Raw genomic sequence first — 17,352 nt, forward strand, 5'->3', positions numbered from 1 at the left:
TGCTCACTGATTCCCAGGGCACTTTACATAAGGCTAAGAAAATGTTAATTACCTATTTCAAAGAAGAGAGAAGATGGAAATCGAGGGGGTAGTTAAAAGCGTCCCCTGGCTAGGTCTGCTTCCTGTTCCTCCTCCTCTGAAAAAGAATACTACTGCATGGCTGGGAAATCAGAGGCTCGGGGTTCAGGTGGCTTGAGATGGTGCCCTGGGAGTACGGCTTTCTGGTTGCTGTGACCTTGAGATCCACATTCATCCTCTGGACAGGAGGGGTCTCTGTAATACATTGTCCTGAAGCCTCACCTGGCTATTGCACATGAGAGTGCATTGTGAGTTCTGCCAATCACCATGGATAACTGTTATTTATTGAGCACCACAGTGTGCCAGGCTGTGCTGTCATATTTCACATAACATCACTTCTTCATCCCTCTGACACCCCAGCATCCCATCTAGAGATGAAGGGACGAAACTCAACAGCTGGGCGGTGGTGTGTGTGTGTGTATGTCTGTGTGTGTGTGTGTCTGTGTGTGTGTGTCTGTGTGTGTCTGTGTGTCTATGTGTCTGTGTGTAAGGAATGTATGTAGCTCAGTTGGTAGACCTCTTGTCCAACATGCTTGAAGCCCTGAGTTCAGTCCCAGCTCCAGATGTGTTGTGATACACAGCTGGGATTCCAGCACTTGGGAGATAGAGGAGCACTAACTGTCTTTGTGTAACATAGATACACAGTAAATGGATGTGTCATCAGGAGTCGAACCTCAGGGCATCCTAGAGTTACCACACTATACTATACAACGTCTGGCCACCACCTCAAAAAACAGTGACAAGAACAAAGCGGGGGTGGGGGGTGGGGGTGTCATCTGCCTAGTTCTAGGAGCCTGCTTTTTGGGTAATGTAGGACAAAGTACCTAACAGGTGACATTATTCATAGCAGTCATATTCATATGCAACATTAAAAAGTGTTGGAGTTAGACATGGAATAATTGGTTTTAAGTATCTTGTGAAAGGGTCTCATCTATCCCAGGGTAGTCTTGAACTTGCTATTGTAGCTGAGGATAACTCTTTATTCCTCTTAATTCCACATCCCAAGTGCTGGGATTACAGGCATGTATGTGTCACAGCTCACAGTGAAGAAGTTTAATTATATTTAGCCCATTACTTGCCAACCTTTGTGCCTCCGCTTTATTTTCTTCATCTGTAAAATGGGTGCATTGAACTACCTGGATCTGCCCTACCTACTCACCTCCCAGGGCTGAACTCAGAGTCTATGGTGATGCTAAATAGAAAAGCTATTTTTTAAAGGGTATTTTCTCTATTTAATTATTTCTTCTACCCTGAGAAGATGAGAGCCTCTCAGTACTAGACCGTCTAGATGCTAGGTAGTGTTTTCCCGGTGTGGTGTTCATTAGTCACGTGACAATTAAGATTTTAAGTGTTGCTAATATGGTCAAGGCATTGAATTCCTTCTTCCCTACATTTCTTGGACACAGCTTTTTTTTTTTATATGCTCTCTGGCTGGCCTGAAGCTTGCAATACCTGGGTGCTTGGACATGCCTAACCATGCCCGGCTCAAGGAACTGAATTTCTAATTCTAATCAAATAGCCACATTTCAAGCTGGCAGTTCAGTTCTGCTTAAAGAGCAGAAAATGATAAAACAGTGCAGATACGGGAGGAAGCAGAGCCGCCTCCCCCCCCCCCCCGGAGCCTAGCAGCTTACCTGTGTTCAGCCTGTAATGTCCAGTTGTCCCCGGAAGCAGGGGGAAGCTGAGCTATGCCCGGTGCCACGTGCCGCAGCCCTCCATTTCTGAGATGTGGTGGTTGGCCCTGACCCTCGCTAGGTGACACCAGTCTTCCCAGATGGGCCCTGGAGGCTAAGGACAGAGAAAATGGGAGAAGAAGCCTCCCTCCTCCTTTCCATCCCTACCCATAAGCATCATGGATATGCTCTCTCTTCAACTAAGACCTTGGTGTGAGCTCTTTGTCTCACAAGTTACTATGGGAAAAACCCAAGACTTGTGAACAGAAAATCCCCTTACCCTTCTCTCTGCTCTCACGGGATACCTGGCAGGTGCTGTCATGCCCTCCCCTCCCCCCCCCCCCCCATGGAAAATCTCTCTCTGTCTTCAAAGGGAAGTTGTCTCTGAGGTCAGTATCTTCTGCTCCCATCTGGGGCATCCTATGGCCTGCCTCTGCATGGTCACTTCAGGAGACCACAGGTTGCTGACCTGTGGTTACTCACAGTTTCTCCTGAGGTCCCACAAGGGTGAAAAAGATTTGAAGAACAAAAAAATGTTCCCATGTAGGAAGATGCAAAGGCCTCTCTGGTCTTTCATTCTCTCTCTTTGATGCCCTCTCTCCCGAGGCATGCTGACACAGTAGTACTAGGCTGTGTCACCCTCCTCGTGATTCATCACCCAGCTGCAAAAACCAGCGGGTTTTTGAGATTCTCTCTCTCTCTCTCTCTCTCTCTCTCTCACACACACACACACACACACACACACACACACACACACACACACACATGCCCTACACCATGTCCCCTCCCCTAAGGCTCATCCTGACCCAGTCTGTTTGAAAAGAAAAAACAAGGTTAGTGTCAGGGGTCTTAGGGTCTCTTTGTCTTTACCAGATCAAAAGGTGACCAACAGACCCATTGTTCAGGTAGGTTATTCAAGCCCCAGATTACACTTGGCTTCTGTGGGTCTCCATCGCACATCCTTTGGAGTGTGGGGAGTTGCCCCTGTACTTCCTCAGCATCCAGCTTCTTCCTTTCTGAGCAGTGGCTGTGCACTTTACACACACACACACACACACACACACCAACCAAGACCTCAACTCTCGAGCTCAAGAACTTTTGTGTCCTCTGTGGTTGAGAAACTAGACTGTCATTCATAGCCATTGTAGAGGAGGTGACTATACCGAGTCCAGCTTGCCACAGGCCTGCGTCCTTAAGTGATTGGAATTACCTTTACAAACAAGGCCTAGATTGCGCATGGTCTTGACCCGTTTCTCTCCCAGGCAGCTACTGAAATAGCGTCAGCTGCTCTGTGTCATTCTGAACACCGCATTTGTTGCTCATGCAAAGGAAGAAGAGTTATGGGAGGAATTGGGATAAGCAAAAATGGAGAAATCGGGCAGCCTCCCAGCTCCAGGTCAGGGTTTCTCTGTGGCTGTTGCAAGCCATTGTGAATTCTTGGAGCATCAGAAAGGCACGGTCCAATTTAAGTACCAACGTACATTCCAAAGGCAAATACAACTTTTATTATCTCCAGCGTAGGAAGATTTGTCACTGTCTTCTCCTTTGGGCCGGATAACCAAGAACTGACTATACAGACGTATTTAAATCAGGACCTTGAGAGGTCATTTGGTCCACCTCCTCTTGCCTCAGGACAAGGCCAGTCCTGTAGTGTGTGGATGTGCCAGGCGCTGAGCACCATCCTGACAGACCGGGACCATGGTGATCATTCCGCAATACAGCTCAGTTACTCAGGTCAAAACCCATTTGACTAATCTGAACCCCCATATGGGAAGCTTAATAGGCCATTTCCTTTAGCTTTTGTTTCCGCGGCTGCCTTGAAGATATAAAGCCACCATTGTTTCACATAAAGACAGCCAGGATCCCTGCCTGCCTCTCATCTCAGACTCTGTGGCAGCATCTCTGATTTAGACCTCTTACTCTTTCATCTGCCCTGTATCCATATTAAATTCTGCTTCCTTCTCTGTCTGATTGTAGGCTTTCCGAGAGGCATGTTGCCGGAGTTGATATTTTTAAAAATTAAATAGGAATGTCTTTACCTGTAGCACCCGTGTCCTGGTAGGGGCAGGCCCACCCGTTATCCTACAGAATGCGTTTACTTTTGCAAACCCCTGGGATAATAGCCAGCTCTTTGGTTTATAAGGTATCTAGTACTTGAAGTCGCCTCGCATTTGTTGACCTTGTGGTGTGTCTGACCGGAGCCCTGTTACTCGGAGTATTTACTCTTTGAATAGGTTTGTTTTGCTTTGCTTTTTCAGTATCCTCGGTCTGGCTATCGACAGCATTGATTTTGCACATGTAGCGGGTGGGTCTGTGTTGTGTTCCGGATTCTTGAGTTAATTGTGATGGAAGGCGTGTGCGTGCTTCTGACTCTGGGAGGAGCAGAAAATGACCGCCCTTTGTTCTGCGGGGATGGGGGAGGGAAGGGGCGGCTCACCGCTCCTCTGCCACAGCTGGGCGAGTGCCTGCGCATATGGAGGGCTTATCTGCTAACCTGCAGGTGTGTGATGGAGGTCTGCGGCTAGCCGCCTCCCCACAGGGAGAGGGGAGGACTTGATCGCCCCCAGAGAAGGCTGTGCACGCACAGACCATTGAAGGTCTTCAGGACTGTTCCCTGGGCAAATGAAAAGCCGGTGGCCTCCCCTTTCCTCAGTGGAACTAAACACCCAATCTCCAGTCTCATAGAGTCTGGAGAGGGATTCCTGTTGGTGTCAATCTGGCACAATCCTTTACAGCAGCGGGCTGAGGGCTATCCCCGTAGGTCTGAGATAACCCCTCTGCCCTCTTTGTTTCCAGCAGGAGTTGGCTCCGGTGGAGAAACTGTGGTGGTTGTAAAGTTTAAACCACGATTTAGATCAGTTTTTCTACACAAAGAGCATTCATTTGGTAAAACCTTAGCAGGCTCTTCACACTCTGGAGGGTCTCCCTTAAAGGACAGACGATGCAGATTGTAGAGCAGTGTTGTGTTTCGTTTTGTTTTTCCTCTCAATTTTGCAACTATGTCAGGAAACTTTTTTTTTAATTTACTAAAGCTAATTGAATTATTTAAAAGGCAAACTGTATTCAATTACCTGATTAATCATGATCACGTAGGAGATACCATTAAAAATAATAAGAGCAATGAAAAAGAATAGGATATTTATCTATGATTTAACTAAATCAGCACTTACCGTGGTATTATAACCGTAGGCAGATATGTGTGGTCGCGGTGCATGCATATGCATGCTATGAGTAGACAGGTGTCATAAATAATAGGTTCTGTGTGAGTATGAATGCATTTAGATTTATGTGCTATGTTAAAACACATGTCTAAATGTTTTAAACACAACAGGAATAAATATGTTTGAACTTTCAGTCCTGTTGTTGTTGTTGCTGTTTTGATAATACTATATCAGGGCTGGGGGATAGCCCAGTTGGTAAAGTCCTTGCCTTGTGAGCATGAGGCTCTGACTCTGTTCCCCAGAACTCAAAGAGGGATAGCATGGTAGACTTGCTTGTTCGCCCAGAGCTGGGAAGGCAGCAACGGGCAGGTCCTTCGGGCTCTCGGACTGACCAACATAGCTTACCTTCTGAGTTTTGGGCCATTGAGAGACTCCGTCTCAACAACAAGCTGCCCAGTCTCTCAGGAGCAATGCTGGGGATTGTTTGGATGTCAACACTCATGCTCGCCTGTGTACTTAACATACACACGTGGACCTCCACACACATGAGCATTAGTATACACACATGAGGGGCACATTTAGCCAACTGTTTTGATATTATCCTAAAGTGTTATATTAGCTCACTTGGTTTCTGTGTTTGTGTGTGTGTGTGTTCAGGTGTACTCATACATGTCTGACTGAGCATGCAGACGTCAGAGGGTCAATATGAGGTATCTTCGTTTGCCCTCCACTGTAATCATTCAGTTTTGAGAAAGGACCAACCTTGAACTTACTGGTTTGGTGAGGCTGTCTGGTCAATAAACTCCAAGGTTCTACCTGTTCCCTGTACCCACCTCAAGCACTGGTGTTACAGACCTCACTGCTATGGGTTCTGAGAATCCAAACCCGGATCCCCACGCTTGTGTGGCAAACACTGTATCAGCTGAGCTACCCCCTCCCCAGGCCCAGTTTCATTTTCTGCGGCTAAGTATGTTTCTCATTTAATTACACTTAAATATGTTTCATTGGGGGTAAAAATAGTCAGACGATATAAATGAAGGTAAAAATCCACCTTCCCAATCTCTGCCCACTACCACAGACGACTCGCCTTGGTCATCTCAGAATAGCAATTGTTTCCACTTTGGTGTTTGTTTCCTGATAGTAATCAATGTGGATAGATAGATAGATAGATAGATGATAGATTGATAGACAGATGGATAGCTGGATAGATGATACACATATAATATTTAGGTAGATGATAGGTAGGTAGATGCATAGATGATAGATAGATGGATAGATAGATGGATAGATAGATAGATAGCTGGATAGATGATACACATATAATATTTAGGTAGATGATAGGTAGGTAGATGCATAGATGATAGATAGATGGATAGATAGATGGATAGATAGATAGATAGATAAATAGATAATAGATAGATGATAGGTGAACAGATAATAGATGATAAGATATTCTATATTATACAAATTCTCTATATATCAAAATACACAATTTTGGCATGAGTCACTGAGATACATGCTGTCACACTTGATTTCTGCTGTGTAGCGTGTTCAGATACGTACATGTGGCTTTTTAAAAGAAGTTGTTTTTTGCAGACATACCATACACCTTTCCTTATTTTTCAAGTGGTCTTCTTGTTTCTCGTCTCTACCCGTGTCAGGCCTTGGCACACTGCATGTTGTCCTCACAGACACCTGCAAACTTTCCTCTGGGGTGGCCACCAAGAAATGGAAATGCCGGCTTAAGGAAATGCATGTCTCAAGTTTTAGTGGCTATCGCCGAATTGCTTCTAGTTTCGATCTTTTTCTATTTATTCATAGGCTGTAAGCAAAAAGCAAGCTCGGGGATTATTTAGTTCAACAGCTGTCTGAGCCCCTATTACATGTACAGCCACCCACGTCCCAGGATCTGAACTTTACCAATTTAGATTTAACAGTTCCGAGGAAGAAAGGGGCTATTCTCCCTCAGCAGAACCTGCTGCTGCTGCTGCTGTTAAAACCCAGGTAGAGGAACTTCAATACTTTCTAATTCAAACAGCAAAAAAGGACTTCCTCTAAAGGCTTCTCTGAGGAAAAAAAAATGTATTTCTTAAACGGGTCACCTTTAACCCTGAGACTTATTGTCATCGGTATCACAGAAGAATGACCGCAGATGCTGAATCTTCAGCTGTGGTACAGCATGCTTAGCCCCTGATGCTGACTACTAGAAGATCCTGTTGGAGCCGGATCCAGGCCTTTCTATCCCATTCTTAAAGTTCCCTAAGAAGAGCTCTCAACAGTGTGCGGCAGGCTTTCCAGAAATATCTCCTTGCTGCATGCATCCCTCCTGCTCTGCAGCCCTGGGCGGCCACGAAGGAGGGCAGGCGACAGACTCTGCTAACCAGCTCAAAAGACCCAGGCCTCTATGGCCATCTTGTTCCCAGGCACACACCTAGAAAGGGAGAACACACTCACCCAAAGAGGCCTATGCCCTAGTCCCCAGAAAGCAAGAATGTTTTCTTCAGTGGCAGAAGGCACTTTGCAGATGTGAACGTGTTAATGACCTTTTGATGGGGGGGGGGGGAGGTGTTACTCCCACACAATTAAACTGGGAGGTAGAAGAGGAGGAGAGAGTAAGAGGAGGAGAGAGTAATCCCCTGTAGGAAAGGTTTGCCTTCCCTTCTTGGCACTGGAGGTGGAGGGAAGGGCCAGGAGCCATGATGTAGGCGATGATGTGGGCGTTACTGAAGGAAGGAGCATTGCCCAGCACCCCTGGAAGGCAGCGGCCTTGCCAACACTTCATGTTGGCCCGGGGAGACCAGCATCAGCTATCTAATACACATGATGGTAAGATAATCAATTTGTTCTGCTTTAAGCCATTAGGTTTGGGGGTGATTTGTCTCAGCAGCCACAGGAACCAAACAGTGGGTAAAAGGTCAAGTGGCTTGGTACCATTTTTCAGAGAGGTGACTTGGCCATTACCTCAGAGAATTTTAGCAGTGCTGTTTTTAAAATTGCACGACAACGAAATGTATCCCTTCCAACAAAGGCATCTCTCAGCATCGGTGTTATCGTCCACACACGGGAACATGTGTAGTTTTAAAGGTGATTTTTTTTAATTAAACTATTTGTTATTATAGTGAACGGGACATGCCACCACACATTACCATGGAGGTCAGAGGTCAGTTTTCAGGAGCTGTTTCTCTCTTATCTTTCCGTGGATTCTGAGGTTACACTAAGGTTGCCAGGCCCACTTGTGAGACCATCTTTTCAACACCACCCTGAAGTCACCCTGTATCTCACTGTTGGGCTCCCGGTGCTACCATTGGCTGGAGGCAGAAGGGCTTCAGGGTTTGTAACAACTCCACTGTCCTCAAAGGGACAAACACACCCAAGCTGGGAAGGTCCCAAGTTGCCAGTGCCACTCTTGAGACAAACAGGTACCACTGGAAGTCAGAGATCATCCAGAGAGGCACAGAGGCCCCAGGGTCGGGCAGACGGCAGACAGCTCTACAGTCTTTGTAATGAGAGGACGCCACTGGCCTCTCAGGGTCAAAGCTATAGACACTTATTTGTCATTTATTTGTTTTTAAATTTATTTTTAGGAGGCATATTAACAACAACTACTACAACAAAAACTCTGATCTTTGCAAAGAAACGAAGAGTTTTTATAAAAAGCCACTCAAAAATAGTAATATAATTAAGACACTAAAATTGCCTCTGCCGCAAACGGCAAGGCTACTTTTAGTAACCTGAATTTTTCATCCATTCAGAAAGTCAGCCTGTGTTCTTGTCTCCCATCTCTTTCCTTGAAGGTCTCTCCTCCCCATTTTTTAAGTGAAGGCCCAGCCAGGGCCTACCTAGTCCCCCAACTCCCCTGCAAGGCCACGGAGAGCCTTAGTGGGCCGGGCAGCCGGCCCTCTAGCGTGGGCTCTGGAGGCCTCTGACTCAGCCTTCCTCTCTTAGATTTTCTTCACAAATCCTTTCTCCTCTGAAGGCCTGCTGACCTGGGAAGCAGGTAGAATTACTACTTTCTAAATACATGAGGATTTGAAGCCTCCAAAAGCAAGCATTCCCTTTCTGAATTGCGGCTTGAGCGGGTGACTATGCCTTCACCTGCTTGTAAACCAGCTCCGAGGGCAAAAGCAGACACAGCAGGGAGCTGCTTCTCATTTTAACCATCACCTCAGCCCACACAGCATGGAGCAGCATGCCATCAGCTCCAAGTCACAATTTTTGATACATTTTAATATTGCCAAAACTGACACGTGATTTCCAATTGGCAGCCCGCACTGAATTGGCAGTCCTTCCTTTTCTAAAGTTTCATGACATAACAGTGAATCTTATCACCCATGAGACCTCAGACTGGATTCAAACACTGTGCACAGCGGTCCCCACTGTGCTGATGAGGAAACCGAGGTCCAGTGATCTGCTCAGGGTCATAGGTCATAGGTAAAAAACGATGCTACTACTCTTCTCTATGCGGCCATCAAACCAAGACTGTTAGTGTGTTATTCAGCTCATAATCTTTAGTAAACCTTTCCCTGCTTTGCTTGTTAATAACCAAGACCGCTTATTTTGCAATGTCCTGCTGTGGTGGTCCATTTTCTTCTCTCGGTTTGTCAAATGTTGTATGATATATGTCGGGGCAAATTCATTAGGTGCAACTTTACAGTTCTTGTGTTTTCTTGGTGAGTGGATCTATCATTCATGCTAATTACATATTCGGCCTAATAGCATAGCTGGTGAATTTTCCTTTGGTTAATGTACACCAGGTTACCCAGTGTGGTTGTCAAAAGCCCCTTAAAGTCCTGGTGTTAAGGCCTTTGTTACCAGCTGTTAGGAGGGAATGGGAACTTTGAGAGGTGTAACCTTTGGGAGGCCATCCCGCCACTGGGGCATGTCCCCAAGGTGGGGGCCTAGTCTCCTCCCCTTCCCCTCTCTTCTTCGTGTCTTGGCCATACTTTGGGCTTCCACCATGCTGGGCTCCCGTCCTACATGCCCAGGGTCAGCAGACCAAGCAGTGAAACATCTGAAGCAGTGGTGCAGAGTGACACCCTCAGCAGTCGCTTAGCCCTGCCTTTGTAGTGAGAGAAAACTACCACACAAAGTACACTTTTTTCACACTTTTCATAGTCTTGGGGTGGGGGGTGTTGTGTGTTTTTCTGCAGCAAGTACTTCTTGGCTTGGTTTTAAACCGTTTGGGCACACCCGATTGTCTCTAACAAGGCCAGTCTGCCTCTGTGTAATGCGAGCATCAAGCCCTTTAGGCTCCAGGCCTTGTTTCTAATATTTGCTCATTTCCATTGTTTTTTAAGTTCAGCACCCAGGAAAGCTGAGGCAGGAGGATTGGTCTGAGTTGGAGGCCACCCTGAGCCACATAGTAAAACTTCTTCATAAAAAAAAAAATTGTTTCATTTATTAAAGGGCTTTTAAAAATTGAAGATAAGAAAGGTTCTTGGTTTGTTTTTATTTAAATCTTTTATTTTTGCCTATTGATTTGGGGTTAATACCCTCTACTTCTGTTTTATTTGTGGTTTCATTTGAGATTTTATGATACATTTTAACTGGACAAAGTCTAAAATTATCCTAACCTCTTTCTGGAACGATGCAGGGCCCTTGGCGCGCCCTGGCTGTGCTTGTGCCCTCTGAGCATGGAGAGGGTTTCAGTCTGATCCCTGTTAGGCCTGCACCCTGCCCAGGACAGCGGTTATTAACGCTGTTATTATTATATAAAAGCCATGTTTTATCGTTACAGCAGTTTTCACGTTCTGATTCTTCATCTTCCCCTTGCGTCTCAGAAAGGCCTTCTGGGATTATTTCCCCCCGTTTCCTGGTATTTTCCCCCTTTTGGATGTTCTTTACTGAATGCCAGATGCTGGTGAACTCCCAGGTTCTGCTTACTCTAAAAATATCTTTATTGTGTCTCTGTTCTGGAGAGATGTTTTTCAGACCGAAGGTTATTTTCTCACTGTCTTCCAGCTGCCGTCTTCTGCTTCAGATGCCCGTTTCTGGTAATGGCATTTCTTTGTAGGTGATCTGCCTCTTGTCTTTTTCTACTTCTTCCCCCAACCCCTTTTTGTATTTTATAGTTCCACAACCACATGTAGGAACAGGAATCTTTCTGAGGGTGTGTGGTGTGAATATGTTTATATGAGTGTGACTCATACATGTCATGGAGAATAGAAGCACCATAAAATACCTTCCTCCATCATCATCACCACCACCACCACCATCACCATCATCACCACCACCATCACCATCACCACCACCACCACCACCATCACCACCACCACCACCACCACCATCACCACCACCATCACCACCACCACCACCACCACTATCATCATCACCACCATCATCAGCATCCCTTATTGAAACTGAAGCTCACAGACTTGGCTAGACAAGCTAGCTACTGAACTTGAGATCTGCACACCACCAGCCCCATGATGGGATTACAGACATATGCTGCCATACCCACCTTTTACATAGGTGCTAAAATAAATCCAAACCCAGGCCTTCACATGTTTCCACAGAAAGCACTTTTATCCACTGAACTATATCCATAGCCAAAGTCTCTTTTGGAAACTTTAAGGGGAAAAAAATAAAGTTTGTGCTTCTTGAATCTGAAGATTCAAGTGAGCCCCCTCTCCCTGGAACTCCACTCAGACGTGCTCGGCTTCCCGCCCGCCTTCCACATCCTTAGCCTTTGTCATAGTCTTTCCTCTGCCACCTCCCTGTGCTGCTACTGCACTGGGCGTCTCCCACGTGTATCTTCCAGTTCACTGAGTCTTCCATCACCTGCATAGGAGCCCCTACTGAGTCTTACTCTGAAATGCACTTTTTTTTTCTTGTTGTTGTTTCTAAGAGTTTCATACTCTTCTTTTCAAATCTCTGTCATGGCTCCTACTGGTGTTTTACTGCTCTCCAGCTTTTGTGAGATTTTGCTCTTTTCCTTTGAAATATTTTCCACATGGTTATGTTCTATATTTGACAATTCTGTTATCTCTAGCAACTAGAGATTAAACGTGTGTGTATGTGTGTATGTATGTGTATGTATGTGTGTGTTGTATGTGCATGTATGTATGTGTATATATGTGCATATGTGTATGTGTATATGTGTTTGTATGTATGTATGTGTGTGATGTGTGTATGTGCATGTGTGTGTGTTGTGTGTGTTATTTCTGCCTACTCATGGCAGCCCGTCTTTAATTATATTTCCTTGATCTTAGAATGTGGGAGCTATGTAGGCCTTCACTAAACACACCTTTCACCAGAGAGGCTTCCTGTCCACCTCTACTAAAGACACAGGTCCCACTGACCTGAGAACAGTGGTTCTTTCCAAAGGTCCCGGTTTAAGGTAGGATTCTGAAGTTCTTCCTTCCTGTAAGCCTCCTATTTACTTTTGTATTTAGATTTCTAAAGAATCCTCCCATATCAAGGATTAGTAACCTTCTTCATGGTGCTTTTGGGTTCTACTCACAACTTCTTTACCAGTTACCATTCTGAGAGTGGGGTTGCTTTTTGAGACTTCCCTTCCAGTTTCGAGTCTATTAAGCTATTTAAAAACAAAAACAAAAACAAAAACCTTTCATTTAAAGACTTATTTATTTATTTTACATATGTGAGTACACTGTCGCTCTCTTTAGAGAGACACACCAGAAGAGGGTATCAGATCTCATTACAGATGGTTGTGAACCACCATGTGGTTCCTAGAAATTGAACTCAGGACCTCTGGAAGAGCAATCAGTGCTCTTAACCGCTGAGCCATCTCTCCAGCCCCCTAAAATATGTTTTTATCTAGGATTTCTTGTTATGTTATGGGAGGGTTCTTTAGAAATATAAATACAAATGTAAACCGGAGTCTGGGACTTCCAACAGACTAGGGGTCCTCAAAGCTCCTTATAATATCCAGAAGCTATGGGAGGCACATGTGCAGATAAAGAGGTCACATTTAAGGTATTGTCTCTTGAGAGATACTTGAACACATTCCTCACACAGTAGATAGACAAGGAAGTGTGTGTGTGTGTGTGTGTGTGCGTGCGCGCGCGTGTGCACATGCATTCCTTGGCATGGCCACTGAGACCTGTGCATTCATGCAACCAGACCAGATCCTTAGGCTGGACTTCTCTGGAAGAAAACTGAACAGTCACGATCAGAATCTATTGGTAGGACAGATGATGCCAGCCTGTGTCATTGCCGTTGACTTTGCAAGTAAAGCACAAAGCACGTGACTGTGCATCGCAAGGACCACCCCCAGCAGCCATCTCCCCATGCTGTTTATAGATCATGTATAGCCTGTGAAGTCACAGACTCAGCTTTCTGACATGTGCTGATGCTGTAGTCACTCTGGATGCGGTCCATGAAGGAGAGACGAGCAGGCTGGTGAGTCCCAGTGTTGGAAGTGCTGTTTGACGGCAGCATTGCTCTGGTCAGGGAGTGTTCCTTGCTCAGAACAAGGTGGCAGGATCTAATACATGTACTCCGCAACACTTTTATAGCGTCTGTGAGGGAAAGTCCTCATCATTTAGGAAAAAGTTCCAATCCCAGGATCCATTGGGGCCGCCAGTTAAAGCAGCCTGTTATGCACTGGGAGCAGTCTAGGGCTCCCTCTGGCCTATGGCTGCCCAATCAGTGTCTCCACATGGTTTCCCCCTCATGACTCACCTTTTATTCACAGGTCATGAGTTATAAATGCATGTCATGACGACCACCTGCCCTGCTTCTTGACTTGTGGAAGAACCTGAAAGAATGAGAACACCCAGAGAGACTCTGGTAGCCATCAAGGCACCACTCTTGTCCCCGAGGTGTCCAGACCTGTGTGTCTCCCATGACTCCACTTCAGCTCTGAAACACCTCTGTTTACACACCCTCAGGAAATCCTCCTCACCCTGTTTATTCTAGTGCTGTTCTTAGCAGCCAACACCAAATCCACAGTACAAATCAGACACAGACAAGACCTTTGCAAGCCAGAGCAAGCCCCTTAGCAGGTGCTACTGCTAACCAGAGTGGCCCAGCTCCAAAAGAAGTTTAATCAGAAGGAAGTCTTGGGAATCTGTCTGTCTTCATATGTCTGTATGCATGTGTGTGTGTGTGTGTGTATGTATTTCAGGAACACAAAGTGTTGCTTTTAACTGTACATTTCATGCTATACAATAGGTTAATGTTAACTTACATTTATGAAACATGGGTTCTTGCTAGTAGGATCAGATTTTAAAAGACACTAAAACAAAGCGCAATGTTATTTAATTAAGCAGTAACCATTCAGTATGCATTATGAAACATGATCAATAATTCTCTCTAAAAGGCAGGAGCTTTATGTTTTTTTCATCTGTGCACCTACAATGCCTAGCTAGCACATAGTCGGTGTTCAGTGAAATGAAGTAGGCAGGGGTCTTGTGGATGGATGGAGGCTCTTGAGTAATGGAACTAATGAAAATAATAAACATTAGCTACACTCAGAAGTGATTGATTCAAGGGCCTTCGCCTTGAGAGCAACATCAATCAATCCAGTAAACAAATTCTCTGCCTACCTATTGTGTGCATAACCGTGTGCCCGGTTCTTTTGCAAATACAAGAATATGATCCTGTCCCATAAACCGTCATGGTCATTGATGAGACAACTTGTGTCTGAAAATAACAGTAGAAGTCATGTGCTTGGGAGAAAATACTCATCTGTGTTCAATACACTGAGGAGGGTTGTGTCCCTGGTGGGTACTTCAGTTTCTTGGAAATACGGAGTTCCACTTGAAGTTGTAATATGGCTTTTTTGCCTTCTCTATGGAATTTCTCTGTGATGTTTTGGGTTTGATCTTTTACAATCGCAGCCAGGGTTTCTGTATTTGTTTCCTTTTCATTAAACAACAATAATTACTTGTTGACTGAGTAGTCCCAGGGGACAGACGGCATCATGGAACCTTTAGTGCTAGTTGCTTCTGGTTCCTTTCTTTGCAGTGAAATTCTCCAGGATGAAACACTTCCAGGTTGGGCATGGGCAGAATTGAAAAACTTAACGTGGTGTTTGTCCATCGGGCATGGCTCGGAGCTGGCTCTGCCATGCTTGCTGAGTCCTCGGTTAGTGAACAGGAGCCACTCCTGCCTCGTTGTGGGATGACGAGGTTGAGCTTGCTGCTAACACAGGCTTCACCTCACACCCTTACTTTCTGTGGTGAGGCCAGATGCAGTCAGTGCTCCTCTGGCAAATTCTCAGGAACATAATACATTTTTTTTAGATGTAAGCCCGTGCCATTCAATAGACTGATTAAACTAACCCCTCCTAACTAAAATAGTGTGTTCTTTCTCCATCATGGGCCCGGTTCCCCCTGCCTTTGCCCTGGGTCTCAGTAAGCACCACTCAGCTTCCTGCTTCTTCTATGAGCGAAGGAATTAGTAGCCTCAAATTCAACACGTGAGCGAGATCATCTGACATTTGTCTTCCTGCCTGTCATTCTTCACTTAGCATAATGTCTTCCCAGCTCATCCACATTGCCACAAATCATACAATTGTCTTCTCTTCTTAAAGCCCAATAATATCTCGCTGGTTGTATATTTCACATTTTCTCTATCTATCCAGCCATTGATGGACACTTAGATTTGGGTGTGTTCCAGACCCTGGCTGTTGAAAAAGGTGCTGAAGTGAATTTGGGTATGAGAAATCTCTTCAGCACACACCTGTCTTTCCTTAGGATACAAACCTAGCTGTGTGGTTTCTGGGTAATTTTCTCAACTCTCTGAGGAAATTCTGTATCATTTCCTGTCATTACTTTTGTATATTTTTCCTTTTCAGGAAAGCAGATATTTCTCATCAATAACCTGTTAAAGTAACCTTTCTCACCAAGCTAAAGCAAAGTATGAGAGGAGTAGCTAGGAAGTCTCTAACATTTCCTCCACTCCTCCAAATAAGATGAGCTGTTTTGAGTTCCCCCAGGAGCCTTCAGAATCGCTCCCTTCAATGGCATGCCTCCAACTCCCATACAGCCATTTCTCCTCAGGGCTGGCCTGGAAAGGCTTTGGTTAAAGTCTTTCAGCACCAGGGTCCAGGACAGCGCCAGACCCGGGGCTATGGACTGAAGTCCCTGCATTCCTTTGCTCCCACAACTTAAGGAGACTTGAAAGTTTTGAGGAATCTCATTGTAAAACTTTCCTTTTGAGAAGATTCAGTAACACCAAATGCAGGAACTAGTGAGAGTCTTAAGCTTCCAAAGCCGTATCTAAAATCTGAATTGATCTTTAAAACACATCTAATGTTTCATGAGAAAACAAATCTTTAATTTTAAAACTTGGAAGTAAAAAAAAAAAAGAAAAAAGAAAAAAGAAAAGAAAGAAAGGAAGAAGAAGACAAGTTCATTCCTGTTTCAAAAAGGTGGAAAGCTTAAGAAAATGTCTAGGCAAACTTCTGATCTTTATCAGATAACAGGGCTTCCTCTGTCCTGCTAGAGATAAGGACACTGAGTGCCTAGCACTGCACCTGAAACATAGTGTGTGCCCAGTGCTTAGTGTGTTGCAGTGGTGGGGGAATGTTTACTTAATGCCTAATGACATCACAGGAGGAGCTTGGCTGGACTGACCCTCCCCCACCCCCCACCCCACCCCCACCCCACCCCCACCCCACCCCCACCCCCAGCAGCTTCACGCCTCTGTCCCTTGTTCTGTTAACAGAAGGATATCACTGCAGTGTATTTTGTTTTTTAATTAGAACCGTACATCCCTGTTGTTAATTTTTAACACGGTCATTTAAACATTGTTATTCTGTGTTGTCCTCAGACATACAGGCCTAAAATAAGATATCTTACATTTTACTTGGTGTCCTATAAATCAATGTGTCACAGGGGAGAAAGTTTATTTGGCCCTATTATATTAGTCAGCTCGTAGTCACTCATTGTACAATTTTTTTATATTAAGCTACCGTGTGCCAGGCACCTTGCTGAGCCCTGGGGGTCGGCAGGGAAGGGGACCAAGCCCTGCCTTCACAGAGCTTGGAGAGAATCAATATGCCTGATGAATTAAAGAAAGTCTTACTTTGGGAAATAATTTCACCTTCCTCCAACCAAATCCTTCATCAGAATTCATCGTTTGTATCCTGAATCATTTCTCACTCCCACTGTCCGTTCTGACTTAAAAAGACACTAATAGGAAATGGAATGATAAAACAAAACGGGGGTCTGAGGGAGGAGGACACAGCTCGGGCGACCCATGAATTAATCAGCCCCTGAATAATCAAGAGGTGATATATAAAATGTAGGTATCATAGTTCATGGCTTTTTAAATAATTAAGCATATTAAAGAAGGGACAAAAAAGACCACATTTCAGAAGAAATTAGTAGCCTTAAGGCAGTCAGGGCTCTGCCTTAAAAAGAGCGCTCTGAAATAGCATTTATAAGCCTTTTCTAGATTGTAACAAGCCAAGCAGATGGCAGGGAGAGGGAGGGCTATATGGAGCCTCCTGTATATTTTAAAGTAGT

General features: G+C 45.0%; 1 protein-coding gene across 1 annotated transcript in view; it reads left to right on the forward strand.

The window, feature by feature from the left end:
- Crtac1 (cartilage acidic protein 1) overlaps positions 1-17,352 on the forward strand; it is a 143,656-nt gene that overhangs the window by 17,970 nt on the left and 108,334 nt on the right. The gene's annotated exons all lie outside the window — the stretch shown is intronic.

The sequence above is a fragment of the Apodemus sylvaticus genome, chromosome 1, assembly GCF_947179515.1.
Source record: "Apodemus sylvaticus chromosome 1, mApoSyl1.1, whole genome shotgun sequence".
Taxonomy (NCBI): Eukaryota; Metazoa; Chordata; class Mammalia; order Rodentia; family Muridae; genus Apodemus; species Apodemus sylvaticus.